The sequence below is a fragment of the Pseudorca crassidens genome, chromosome 17 (genome assembly GCF_039906515.1).
Source record: "Pseudorca crassidens isolate mPseCra1 chromosome 17, mPseCra1.hap1, whole genome shotgun sequence".
Lineage (NCBI taxonomy): Eukaryota > Metazoa > Chordata > Mammalia > Artiodactyla > Delphinidae > Pseudorca > Pseudorca crassidens.
The window spans coordinates 39,779,238-39,794,371 of record NC_090312.1 but is presented as its reverse complement, the minus strand read 5'-3'; positions in this window follow the sequence as shown (position 1 = coordinate 39,794,371).

Below are 15,134 nucleotides of genomic sequence, written 5' to 3'. Positions count from 1 at the left end.
CCCCTCCCTGCTCTCTCCAACTCCCAACCAAGGAGAGACTGGAAAAAATAAGGTTAGCATCTCTGGGGGCAGGGGGGGGGGTGACATAACAAAAGCCCTAAAATAAAAAGGCGGGGAGGTCTCCCAGATGGTGATCTTACCAAAGTGACTGGGCTACAGGGAAGGTTCTCTGACTGGAGCTCTAGAGAAATAAGAGCCCATATTCTGGATCACCCTTTTGGGTTTCGAATGATAACAACTCCTAAGCCAATTTATTATAGGTCAACACAATTATCAGCAAAGTATGTGTTTGTGTTTATCTGTTCAAAGGATTACTCTAGGAACTGGGGCCAGATTGAGAAGACTGCCTTTAATCAGAGGCCAAATTAAAATTTTGCCTGCTGCTATGGCATTTTTTAAAGCATTATTCAAATGCCTCTAACGTAATTGTTGAAGTGAATGTTCGTGCTTAATTTGAATACTGCTTAGATCCACAGGGAACCCCCAAAAAGAAAAAAAAAAATCATAAAATGTCAGCCTTACACAGTAAAGCTACCAGGGCTGATGCTTAAATTTAAGATTGGTTCAGACATCCTGCTGAAGCACCAAATGTTTTTTCCTAGGAAGCCAGCAATATTGTGTTTAACACCTAAAAATAATTTCCTTGGCCCAAATATCCTTAAATTATTGAAAAATTTATGCATTTTCTTTGGAAGGAAATAACAAAAATCCGGCAGAGGATATAAAAAGGAATCCTGCCGATTGAAAATAGTTTTTAAAGTGCTTCCAGGAGGACCTTCAAGATGGCAGAGAAGTAAGCCGTGGAGATCGCCTTTCTCTCCACAAGTACATCAGAAATACATCTACAGGTGGAACAACTCCTACAGAACACCTACTGAATGCTGGCAGAAGACCTCAGACTTCTCAAAAGGCAAGAAACTCCCCACATACCTGGGTGGGGCAAAAGAGAAAAGGAAAAACAGAGACAAAAGAATAGGGATGGGACCTGCACATCTGGCAGGGAGCTGTGAAGGAGGAAAGGTTTCCACACACTAGGAAGCCCCTTCACTGGTGGAGTCGGGGGGTAGCCGGGGTGGGGGGAGCTTTGGAGCCACAGAGGAGAGCACAGCAACGGGGGGGAGAGGGCAAAGCGGAGAGATTCCCGCACAGAGGATCGCTGCCGACCAGCACTCACCAGCCTGAGAGGCTCGTCTGCTCACCCGCCGGGGCGGGCAGGGCTGGGAGCTGAGGCTTGGGCTTCGGAGGTCAGATCCCAGGGAGAGGATTGGAGTTGCCTGCGTGAACACAGCCTGAAGGGGGCTAGTGCCCTGAAGGGGGCTAGCTAGGGAGGGAGTCCGGGAAAATGTCTGGACCTGCCTAAGAGGCAAGAGACCACTGTTTCGGGGTGCACGAGGAGAGGGGATTCAGAGCACTGCCTAAACGAGCTCCAGAGAGGGGTGCGTGACTATCAGTGCGGACACCAGAGACGGGCATGAGATGCTAAGGCTGCTGCTGCAGCCACCAAGAAGCCTGTGTGCGAGCACAGGTCACTATCCACACCTCCCCTCCCAGGAGTCTGTGCAGCCTGCCACTGCCAGGATCCCGTGATCCAGGGACAACTTCCCAGAGAGAACATATGGCACGCCTCAGGCTGGTGCAATATCATGCCGGCCTCTGCCACTGCAGGCTCGCCCCACATTCCGTACCCCTCCCTCCCCCTGGCCTGAGTGAGCCAGAGCCCCCTAATTAGCTGCTCCTTTAACCCTGTCCTGTCTGGGTAGGGAACAGACGCCAGAGGACGACCTACATGCAGAGATGGGGCCAGATACAAAGCTGAGCCCCGGGAGCTGTGCAAACAAAGAAGAGAAAGGGAAATCTCTCCCAACAGCCTCAGGAGCAGCAGATGAAATCTCCACAATCAACATGATGTAAGCTGCATCCGTGGAATACGTGAAGAGACATGAATCATCCCAAAATTGAGGTGGTGGACTTTGGGAGCAACTGTAGCCTTCGGGTGTGCTGTATGCGACTGACTAGTTTCTGATTTTTATGTTTATCTTAGTATAGTTTTTAGTGCTTGTTATCACTGGTGGTTTGTTTATTGGTTTGGTTGCTCTCTTTTTTATTACTTTTTAAATTTTTTTATTTTAATAATATTTTTTAATTTTAATGACATTTTATTTTATTTTACTTTATTTTTCCTCTCTTTCTTTTTTTGCTCTCTTTTCTTCTGAGTCGTGGGTCTGACAGTGTCTTGGTGCTCCGGCTGGGTTTCAGGCCTGAGTCTCTGAGGTGGGACAGCTGAGTTCAGGACATGGGACCACCAGAGACCTCCCAGCTCCAAGTAATATCAATCAGCGAGAGCTCTCCCAGAGATCTCCCCCTCAACGCTAAGACCCAGCTCCACTCAGTGACCAGCAAGATCCAATGCTGGACACCCTATGCCAAACAACTAGCAAGACAGGAACACAACCCCACCCATTAGCAGAGAGGCTGCCTAAAATCATAATAAGTTCACAGAGACCCCAAAACACACCACCGGACGCAGCCCTGCCCACCAGAAAGAGAAGATCCAGCCTCATCCACCAGAACACAGGAACCAGACTCTCCACCAGGAAGCCTACACAGGCACTGAACCAACATTACCCACTGGGGGCACAGACCAAATAAAATGAGAACGACGAACCTGCAGCCTGCGAAAAAGAGACTCCAAACATAGTAAGTTAAAGCAAAACGAGAAGACAAAGAAATACACAGCAGATGAAGGAGCAAAGTAAAAACCCACCAGACCAAACACATGAAGAGGAAACAGGCAGTCTATCTGAAAAAGAATTCAGAGTAATAATACTAAAAATGATACAAAATCTTGGAAATAGAATGGAGAAAATAAAAGAAACGTTTAACAAGGACCTAGAAGAACTAAAGAGCAAACAAACAATGATGAACAACACAATAAGTGAGATTAAGAATTCTCTGGAAGGAATCAATAGCTGAATAACTGAGGCAGAAGAATGGATAAGTGACTTGGAAGATAAAATACCGGAAATAACTATTGCAGAGCAGACTAAAGAAAAAAGAATGAAAATAATTGAGGACAGTCTCAGAGACCTCTCAGACAACATTAAATGCACCAACATTCGAATTACAGGGGTCCCAGAAGAAGAAGAGAAAAAGAAAGGGACTGAGAAAATATTTGAAGAGATTATAGTTGAAAACTTCCCTAATATGGGAAAGGAAATAGTCAATCAAGTCCAGGAAGTGCCAACAGTCCCATACAGGATAAATCCAAGGAGAAACATGCAAGACACATATTAATCAAACTATTAAAAATTAAATACACAGAAAAAATATTAAAAGCAGAAAGGGAAAAACAACAAATAACATACAAAGGAATCCCAATAAGGTTAACAGTTGATCTTTCAGCAGAAACACTGAAAGACAAAAGGCAGTGGCAGGAAATATTTAAAGTGATGAAAGGGAAAAAACTACAACCAAGATGACTCTACCCAGCAAGGATCTCATTCAGATTTGACATAGAAACTAAAACCTTTAGAGACAAGCAAAAGCTAAGAGAATTCAGCACCACCAAACCAGCTTTACAACAAATGCTAAAAGAACTTCTCTAGGCAAGAAACACAAGAGAAGGAAAAGACCTACAAAAACAAACCCAAAATAATTAAGAAAATGTTAATAGGAACATAAATATCGATAATTACCTTAAATGTAAATGGATTATGCTCCAACCAAAAGACATAGATTGGCTGAATGGATACATAAACAAGACCCATATATATGCCGTCTACAAGAGACCCACTTCAGGGACACACACAGACTGAAAGTGAGGGGATGGAAAAAGATATTCCATGCAATGGAAATCAAAAGAGAGCTGAAGTAGCAATTCTCATGTCAGAAAAAATAGACCCTAAAATAAAGACTATTACAAGAGACAAAGAAGGACACTACATAATGATCAAGGGATCAATCCAAGAAGAAAATATAACAATTGTAAATATTTATGCACCCAACATAGGAGCACCTCAATACATAAGGCAAATGCTAACAGCCATAAAAGGGGAAACTGACAGTAACACAATCATAGTAGGGGATTTTAACACCCCACTTTGACCAATGGACAGATCATCCAAAATGAAAATAAATAAGGAAACACAATCTTTAAATGACACATTAAACAAGATGGACTTAATTGATATTTATACAACATTCCACCCCGAAACAACAGAATACCCTTTCTTCTCAAGTCCTCATGGAACATTCCCTAGGATAGATCATATCTTGGGTCACAAATCAAGCCTTGGTAAATTTAAGAAAATTGAAATCATATCAAGTATCTTTTCTGACAACAATGCTATGAGACTAGATATCAATTACAGGAAAAAAAAACTGTAAAAAATACAAATGCATGGAGGCTAAACAATACACTACTTAATAACCAAGAGATCACTGAAGAAATCAAAGAGAAAATCAAAAACTACCTAGAAACAAAGGACAATGAAAACATGATGACCCAAAACCTATGGAATGCAGCAAAAGCAGTTCTAAGAGGGAAGTTTATAGCAGTACAATCCTACCTCAAGAAACAAGAAACATTTCAAATAAACAACCTAAACTTACACCTGAAGCAATTAGAGAAAGAAGAACAAAACAACCCCAAAGTTAGCAGAAGGCAAGAAATTATAAAGATCAGATCAGAAATAAATGAAAAATAAATGAAGGAAACAATAGCAAAGATCAATAAAACTAAAAGCTGGTTCTTTGAGAAAATAAACAAAATTGATAAACCATTAGCCAGACTCATCAAGAAAAAAAAGGGAAAAGACTCAAATCAGCAGAATTAGAAATGAAAAAGGAGAAGTAACAGTGGACACTACAGAAATACAAAGAATCATGAGAGATTACTACAAGCAACTATAAGCCAATAAAATGGACAACCTAGAAGAAATGGACAAATTCTTAGAAAAGCACAACCTTCCAAGACTGAGCAACGAAGAATTAGAAAATATAAACAGACCTATAACAAGTAATGAAATTGAAACCGTAAATAAAAATCTTTGAACAAACAAAAGTCCAGGACCAGATGACTTCACAGGAGAATTCTATCAAAACGGTATTTGTTCGGACATATTTGACAGATATCAAATTCTATCTATCTCTATTTAGAGAAGAGCTAACACTTATCCTTCTCAAACTCTTCCAAAAAATTGCAGAGGAGAAACACTCCCAAATTCATTCTACAAAGTCACTATCACACTGATACCAAAACCAGAAAAAGATATCACAAAAAAAGAAAATTATAGACCAATATCACTGATGAATATAGATGCAAAAATCCTCAACAAAATACTAGCAAACAGAATCCAACAGCACATTAAAAGGATCATACACCATGATCAAGTGGGGTTTATCCCAGGAATGCAAGGATTCTTCAATATATGCAAATCAATCAATGTGATACACCATATTAACAAGTTGAAGGATGAAAACCATATGATAATCTCAGTAGGTGCAGAAACAGCTTTCTACAAAATTCAACACCCATTTATGAAAAAACTCTCTAGAAAGTAGGCATAGAGGGAACTTACCTCAACATAGCAAAGGCCATATATGACAAACCCACAGCCAACATCGGTCTCAATGGTGAAAAACTGAAACCATTTCTGCTAAGATCAGGAACAAGACTAGGTTGTCCACTCTCACCACTATTATTCAACATAGTTTTGGAAGTTTTAGCCACAGCAATCAGAGAAGAAAAGGAAATAAAAGGAATCCAAATCGGAAAGAAGAAGTAAAGCTGTCACTGTTTGCAGATGACATGATACTATCCATAGAGAATCCAAAGATGCTACCAGAAAACTACTAGAGCTAATCAATGAATTTGGTAAAGTAGCAGGATACAAAATTAATACACAGAAATCTCTGGCATTCCGATACACTAATGATGAAAAGTCTTAAAGAGAAATTAAGGAAACACTCCCATTTACCACTGCAACAGAAACAACAAAATACCTAGGGATAAACCTACCTAAGGAGACAAAAGACCTGTATGCAGAAAACTATAAGACACTGATGAAAGAAATTAAAGATGATATAAACAGATGGAGAGACATACCATGTTCTTGGATTGGAAGAATCAATATTGTGAAAATGACTCTACTACCCAAAGCAATCTACAGATTCAATGCAATCCCTATCAAACTACCAGTGGCATTTTTCACAGAACTAAAACAAAAAATTTCACAAGTTGTATGGAAACACAAAAGACCCCGAATAACTAAAGCAATCTTGAGAATGAAAAACGGAGCTGGAGGAATCAGGCTCCCTGACTTCAGACTATACTACAAAGCTACAGTCATCAAGACGGTATGGTACTGACACAAAAGCAGAAATATAGATCAACGGAACAGGATAGAATGCCCAGAGATAAACCCACGTACATATGGTCACCTTATCTTTGATAAAAAAGGTTAGAGGGCTTCCCTGGTGGCGTAGTGGTTGAGAGTCCACCTGCCGATGCTGGGGACATGGGTTCGTGCCCCGGTCTGGGAAGATCCCACATACCGTGGAGCAGCTGGGCCTGTGAGCCATGGCCCTAGTCCTTTCTCCAAAGAAGATATACAGATTTCCAACAAACACATGAAAGGATGCTCAACAGCACTAATCATTAGAGAACTGCAAATCAAAACTACAATGAGTTATCAACTCACACCGGTCAGAATGGCCATCATCATAAAATCTTCAAACAATAAATGCTGGAGAGGGTGTGGAGAAAAGGGAACCCTCTTGCACTGTTGGTGGGAATGTAAATTGATACAGCCACTATGGAGAACAGTATGGAGGTTCCTTAAAAAAACTACAAATAGAACTACCATATGACCCAGCAATCTCACTGCTGGGCATATACCCTGAGAAAACCATAATTCAAAGAAACATGTACCACAATGTTCATTGCAGCTCTATTTACAATAGCCATGACATGGAAGCAACCTAAGTGTCCATCAACAGAAGAATGGATAAAGAAGATGTGGCGGGCCTTCCCTGGTGGCGCAGTGGTTCAGAGTCCGCCTGCCGATGCAGGGGACACGGGTTCGTGCCCCGGTCTGGGAAGATCCCACATGCCGCGGAGCGGCTGGGCCCGTGAGCCATGGCCGCTGAGCCTGTGCATCCGGAGCCTGTGCTCTGCACCGGGAGAGGCCACAACAGTGAGAGGCCGGCATACCAAAAAAAAAAAAAAAAAAAAGATGTGGCACATATATACAATGGAATATTAGCCATAAAAAGAAACGAAATTGAGTTATTTGTAGTCTGGTGGATGGACCTGGAGTCTGTCATACAGAGTGAAGTAAGTCAGAAAGAGAAAAACAAATACCGTATGCTAATACATGTATATGGAATCTAAAAAATAAACATTGTTCTTAAGAACCTATGGGCAGACAGGGATAAAGACGCAGACATAGAGAATGGACTTGAGGACACGGGGAGGGGAAAGGGTAAGCTGGGACGAAGTGTTAGTGTGGCATTGACATATATACCTTACCAAATGTCAAATAGATAGCTAGTGGGAAGAAACCGCATAGCACAGGGAGACCAGCTCGGTGCTTTGTGACCACCTAGAGGGGTGGGATAGGGAGGTTGGGTGGAGACGCAAGAGGGAGGAGATATGGGGATATATGTATACGTATAGCTGATTCACTTTGTTATAAAGCAGAAACTAACACAACATTGTAAAGCAATTATACTCCAATAAAGATGTTAAAAATAAAATAAAAATAAAGTGCTTCCGTCCAGTAATGAGAAGTCAAAGAAATCACAAAATACTTTCAAGAACAATATGCTGAATTGCCCTCTGACCCAGAGACCATTTGATCCTATGTTGGCTTTTGCTAAATATTTGTTTCATGCTTTTATTTAACTGTTCACTGATACTTAACCCCTCCCTCATTTAGATTAGAAAGCATGTTGCAGGTCTATATCCTACAGTTCTTTCAACACACCAGGGTGCCTAGTTCATGCCTGAGATCAGAGAGGGTACTAAACAAGCATGCTGTCCAAATCTATGAATAAATAGTGAATGTCCTCAGTCCTCTCAATTATTCCACTCCAGCTATGCCAATCACAGAGCCTGATGAGTCCTTGGCTTTGGTATCACGTGGCAAGTGCACACCCAACAGCCATGCTCCCTTCGTCCCTGCAGGCTGTGTGCCTAGTCCCTGGGAACTAATCCTGGTTGGTCTAAGCCAGTCATGGCAGTAGCATTCCTCTTGCCTAGGAATTGGTCTAAGAGGGGATATATATGTATATGAGACTTATGTCTGGCCAATGAGATGAATGAGGTGTTAAAGGAACGTGCACTACAGATTTCAGGATAGATTTTCCTCCCCTGTAAAAGAGAGAGACGGTTCTACAGGAGAAGCCCCTGTTTGCCCCCTTGGCTACTTTTCTAATTTAGATGCTGTCTTTGAGAATATGATGTTTGGAACTGAAGCAGCCATCTTGAGACTATGAGACAAGTTTGAAGACAAAAAGTCCTTGCTGAGTCTATGCCAAGGATGTTAGGAGGATGGAAAGAATCTGGGGACCTGATAAAATAACTGAGCAGCTAAGCCAAGCGTGGGATCACTTGCCTCCACATTCCTTATTATAAAAACAGAAGCTGCCCTTACTCTTGGACCTCTTTGGTCAGAGTTGCTGTTACTTGCACCTGAAAGCATTCTATCTGATTCATATTACTCTCACGAAAATTAGAAGTAATTATGTCTCCTCTCTTCTTCCAGGAAGGGCCGTATGATATAATGGAGAGAACCTCTGTTTTGGAGCCAAAGACACTCTCATCAGTCAGAATTCCAGCTGAGTAACCCTGAGCAAGTTTTTTAACTTTCAGAGTTTCAGCTGCATCATTAACTATAAAATGTAGATAGCAATGCAGATTTCATAAGCTTACTATTATAGAAAGTAAAAAATAATTTGCACATAAGTTACTCAATCTGGCACATAGCAGGTGCTCAATAAATGCTAACTGCCTTGCTTCCTTTCCCTCCATGTGATCCCTGTGTGGAGTAGAAGATTCAGTGAATTTTTTGTACATAGGGAAGCACACCCCTATGGAAATGTCAAGAAGGAATGATTTCTCACTGTCTTTCTCATTTGAAGACAAGAGCAGGGATAGGGACGGCTGTCTGTGTGGGAGAGAGGCTGCAGCTCAAAGAACAGCTTATGACGAGCAGGCCGATCTATGCTGCTTGCACACAAACAAATACCCTAATTTCATAGCTGCAACACCCTTTTGTTGAGTCTGGTGCCTTCTGCAACTCAGCTTCCCTGTAAAACATCTGCTCGAGGCCTCAATAGAGGCCCCCTCTTCTGAGCTGCTTCAGGCCAGGAGAGTCTGTTCCCCAAACGGCCCACAGCTGGGAGCCTCTGAAGTGTGGACTCCACTGCTCAGTTGGCAGTGATCCTGAGTGAGCGTGCGTGCCTGGGAGCCTCGGGGTGCCATGGGCCTGTAGAAAAGCAGCAGGCAGTCTGCAGGCCGTGTTCCAAAGCTGACTTTGGACACACACGTGGACACACCCAGGACATATGCCTTCCCTGGACACACAGATATGGCCCCCCACACACGTACACACAAACACACACACACACTTCCCACCCCTGGTGAGTAGGCACAGTGACAGCCACCCTCTGGAGAGCTGGAAGCCTATCTGGGACCACACACCCTCTTCCCTCCCTCCTGAAGTCAGGAGACAATGTTAGTCTAACTCACCAACTCACCTGCAAACCCCAGCCTGAGAGGCAGGGCAGAATAGTGGTTAAGGGGCTCTACCCCCAGCTCCAGGAATTACAACTTACATGACGTTGAACCAGTTATCCAAACTTTCTTGGGCTCTTTTTATCTCATCTGGAAAATGCAGGTAATAATAGAATTGTGATGATGTGTCTAAATGTTCCAGCACTGTGTTTGGCGTGTGGTATGTGCTCAGCAAAACAGACTAAGTCCCAAAGCATACTTAGGAAGAGACAGCTCCTCCCACCAGAGGACCACTCCAAGGTACAGCCCATCCAACCTGCCACCTTAACAGGCCAGAGCTCACAAGACTAACACGTCCACCAGCCCAAACTACTTGTCAAACACCTCCTATGTGTATGCAGTTGGGATTCAACAGTGAACAAAGATCCTTGAAAGCTTACAGTCCAAAGGAAGAAACAAACTCAAAGACAAAATCATAGCCTTGAATTGTGATAAGTGCTATGAGGGAAAAGAAGGAATGTGGGCAGTGGGGGTGGGAGTACCATTTTATCAGGAAGTCAGATAAGACCTCCTGCTGAGAGAATGACACGTGACCATGGAGGAGCTCAGTGACCCTCCAATGTTGGTTGGATGAGTAAATGCCCCCTACCCCAGAGGTGGCTCTGACAGTAAGATGAGTTCTCAGGGCAGAAGATGAAGAGCTCTGATGATGATACACTCAGGCCCTACAACCTCACTTCCTGAGGGACAGTCAGCCCGGTCTCGCTCCTCTCTCCCCCTAAGTGTTCTGAACGTTCTCATAAGGTATCTGGTACCATAGCACCAGGCAATGCAGCACCGGGCTTTGATGATCATATGTGTCCTAGAATCTTAGAATTCAGGCTACTTGATACTGAAGCTCAAGGCACCTCTCCCCTAGATCTGCTCCTTGGATTCCATTCTGCAGGGCACTCTCTTGTCCAGCTTCTTTTCAGTGACATCATTCTTTTAGAGACTGACTTTGTTCTAACCCAATTTTTTGAAGTCATTTGAATTCAAGGGACCTCTTAGCAGATCTCAGACTGTTATACACATTCATGTATAAAGACAGAGAAAGATCCCAGGAAAGTCATTACCAGAATAACATCGGCTTGGTTTTTTGTTTTCTATTATAGACCTGTGTGCTGTGGAATATTACTAAAGCACAGCATACCTAGTACATTTCCAACATTCTTCACTTGCTTTCCAGCTCACTTCCATTTTCCTACTTTATTTCCAGTATGCTGTGAGAGTAATTTAGTGTACTTTTTGCCTGAGGCTTTGTGCAGGTAATAGCTTCCTTCCCCCACTATCCTTTAATCCATTTGTATTAGGTTCATGCTTCTCCTTCACTTGAAATTATTCCCAGTCTCTGCTCCTGGGCATTTCCAACCTCTCTGTAATTTGTCAGCAATGCCTTCATGAATCATTAAGGACCGTTCATTTGCTCACTTGTTCAGTACTTCATGAGCACCTACTATGTGTAAGCCCTTGAGCTATGGGAATGCGAAAATGATTAAGACACACTGTTAATTACTATTCTGTGGTCTCAAGGATCTCATAGTCTCTGGTGGGAGCAGACAGGGAAACAGACAAGAACAAGACACTCCATTAGGTACTATGAATCGAAGTATGAACAAAATATTGTGGAAATAAAGAGAAGGGAGGGACTAATTCAGCCCTGAAAGATTAAAAACTACAGCCCAGGCAAAAATATCTGAGCTGTATCTAAGCACCAGAGAGGGTGCACGAGGGTGTTCCCCCTAGCAAATGGTGTGTGCCAATGTGCAGGGCGTGAAGCAGCACCATGCTGTCCACAGAACCCACAGTGGTTCACGCCAGCTGGTGCGCAGCACATGGGGCAATGGGAGAAAATCAGGGACAAAGATGAGAGGAGTGTGCTGAAAGTGAGTTTGGAGCAAAATGCGGGTCAATTATGTAGCCAAATGAAAGATGACTGTGATTGTAAGACATTAAATAAATAAAATTCCACAAGTCCATAGTGATAGTAAACAGAAAATAAAGAAAAACATGTCCTTATTTGAAAGCATTAGAGGTGATTATTATATGCCAACTTCTGATTCTGAAAACTGACAACTAAAGGGAACAAGTTAAGCACTTATACTGCCTTTTCAGAAGGACGTATAGTTCATCACCAGATGATGAGGGTAAGGTCTTCCTTATAGAATACCAGCTAAGAAATGTGAAGGAAATGCCAAATTTAGAAAATCACTATTTTGTAACCCACGGAGGAATATCTGATTTGGGCAAATACCATCAATGGCTGCTAAAACCTTGGGACGAAAATTTAAGAGAACCGGATATTCTCACAGTGACCAAGTACCATCTCAGAGATTACCTGCTGATTGGAAGAGGAAAACCTATCTTTACAAAGGAAAGATCTAGTGATCACCATCTTAACTAAGAGATCAAACTAACAGCATGATAGCGGGACAACCTGTCATGTACCTTCTGAAGTGACGTCTTATTAAGCACACACCTCATTTACACAGTATTCTTGCCAAAGGTGTTTCATCCAAATCCTCAGTTTTCAAGAAGTACAGAAGACAGAGAAAAAAGTTAAATTACCCCACGAAGCAGCAATCAGACAAATCCAGAATGTGGAACAGCCTATAAGACAACTGGCCTAACTTGTTTAGAAGTTCAATGTCATGGGGGAAAAAAACTGAGTGGATTATTCTTGTTTTAAAAAGAATGAAAAACAGCAAAATGCAATGCCTGAACATTATTAGATCTTGCTTTTAAAACTGGGCTTCCCTGGTGGCGCAGTGGTTGAGAGTCTGCCTGCCGATGCAGGGGACGCGGGTTCGTGCCCCGGTCCAGGAGGATCCCACATGCTGTGGAGCGGCTGGGCCCATGAGCCATGGCTGCTGAGCCTGCGCATCCGGAGGCTGTGCTCCGCAACGGGAGAGCCCACAGCAGTGAGAGGCCTGCGTACCGCAAAAAAATAAAATAAAATAAAATAAATAATAAATAAAAACTTTAATACTATAAGATAATCTCGGGAGCAATGGAAAATTCTAAATACAGACTGGATACTAGACGTTATTCGGGAACTGTAACCTTCTGCAGTCTGATCATGGTTTTGTGATTGTGTAGGAGAGTAACCTTATGTTTTTTGAGATACATGCTCAAAAGGGGTGAAACAACCAATTATTTTCAAGTGATTCAGCAAAATATAAACATACAGACAAATGAATAAACGAATATGGCAAAAAGTTAAAAATTACTGAACTTAAATGGTAGGTATATAGGTGATCACTGTACTTTTCTATCAACTTTTATGTGAATTTTCATAATAAAGAAGTTCGAAAGAAAAAAATGTAGGGTCAGATAACGAAGGGCCAGTCATGAGCTTCTTAGGATTTTGGACCTTACTCCTGAAGGCTCTGAACAGATGACTGACAGGATCAAATTTACACCTTAGAAAGATTATTGGCTTAATGCATTCACTCCACTAGCATTTACCACCTACACCAAGCGTTGAGTGAACCCTGAGTTAGATGCTGTGGGAGATAGGAACACCAAAAAGGCACTGCTGGCCAGAAAAGCATTTACCATAAACAGAGGTGAGACACAAAACGCGGAGCACGGGTAGAGCTTCCTTGTCAGAAGAGGACGGGGAGAGCTGGGGAAAGCGCAGATGCACACGCCTCCAGGTATTAAGTGGTGTTCCAGGTCACCAGCACAGCCACGCCACCCCAAAAAGGATGAACCTACAAGTGACTAAGATCTCCCAGCAATTCTAGACTTCTGATCTCTTATTCCTCGATGGCAGAACCCCACTCCCATGAGAGATGCTGAAAAGTGCTAGATTTCCTTGAAGAAGAGTGTGGGAGTGTGACCCATTTCTGGCCCAAGGGACCTGACTCAGGTCCCCTGAAATCCACCAGGGACTACCAGCAAAGATTTTCTTCCCTGATAAAGACAGAGAGGACCCCTTTCCCCTCCTTCCTGGTTTAAGTGCAGCCAGATGAGGATGTGGTGCTTGGAGCTAGGGAACCATGAGGGGGACCCAGAGCCCTAATATCCCTGTGCTACTGAAGCAAGCCTGCAACTTCCTATCACCCAACTTCTTGTTATGGGAGAACTTCCTGTTATCTTTCTTTCAAATCACTCATATTTAAGTATTGATACTTATAGCCCCAAACCTCACTCAGCCTCCATCTGCAGCCATGTGCGTCTAGAACCAATCCTGACCCTGGGACACAGAAGTTAAAGGAAGCCTCGGCCACAGTCTAGGTCACCCAGGCCATCAAGTCACTGCCCCTAGTTGAACTCCACCAGCAGCTGCAGTGTGGGATGGTCAGGAAGGTTCACATTCACATGTCAACTCTGATTGACTGGCAGTGACTAAGGTGCTATGCGGAGGGTTCTGATGCACCGTGTGAAGGGTGAAATACAGGTTCTGTGCAAAGAAGTGCCTAGATTCCTGTGCCAGATACCTGCCCTGGCCTCACGTTTATCATCGCATGTATGCACGGAGTTTGGAAGCAGAAGACCTGAGTTTGAGCCCTGGCTCTATTGCTTACTGGTTTTGTGATTTTGGTCAAGTCACTTAACCTCCTCAAGCCATCTTATGGGATAATTGTTATCACTGAGATAATGAAAGTGAATGTGCTTTGTAAACCATGAAGCGCCATGTGTGGGAGTTATTTCGTCTTATATTTGTCAAACCTCAACTGAGGACCAGGTTGATAGGACGTAGGGAGAGGAGGAAGGAATTCAAGGTTCCAGCCTTGGACACCTCACCAGAGGATGCTGATCCGGGCTAAAGAAGCAGGACTAACACAAGGTCAGAGTTTCAGGTGAGGGTGAATCAGAAGAAGTTGAGTTGTGAGCCTAAATGGTGAAATATAGTTGGAGAAGATGTCAAAAGCAGAAGTGAAGATGCTAAGGACAAAGAGATAGAAACCACAGACTGGAGATGGGATCTCTGCTTTTTTTTTTTTTTTTTTTTTTACTTTTTCGTCACCAGAGGGATATGTCCCCATCCAGCGGTTAACAGTGGCTCCCCAAGGCTGAGGACCTCAAGGGGTAAGAGGGTAGAAGGAGTTTCCAAAATCTTCAGAGGGGCAAAGGGGGGTGTGGTCCCCTCCCTAGGTGAAGCCACCCCAGGGCAGCGTGCCTCCTTCCCTTGTAGCAAATCAGTGCAGTAAGACCAGAAGGGGAAGCCCAAAGTGTAAGAAGAGACAGTCAGAAGTAGATAGACTTTCGGTAAGCTACAGGTAGCAAGACCATTTATTTTTCTCTTCCCCCCTCCCCTATGGCATAGCACAAACTCACGACATTCCGAAAAAGCCCAGCAAGTAACAAGTTAAGAAATCAGAAGGCCTTTTGCAATAAAACTAGGTGA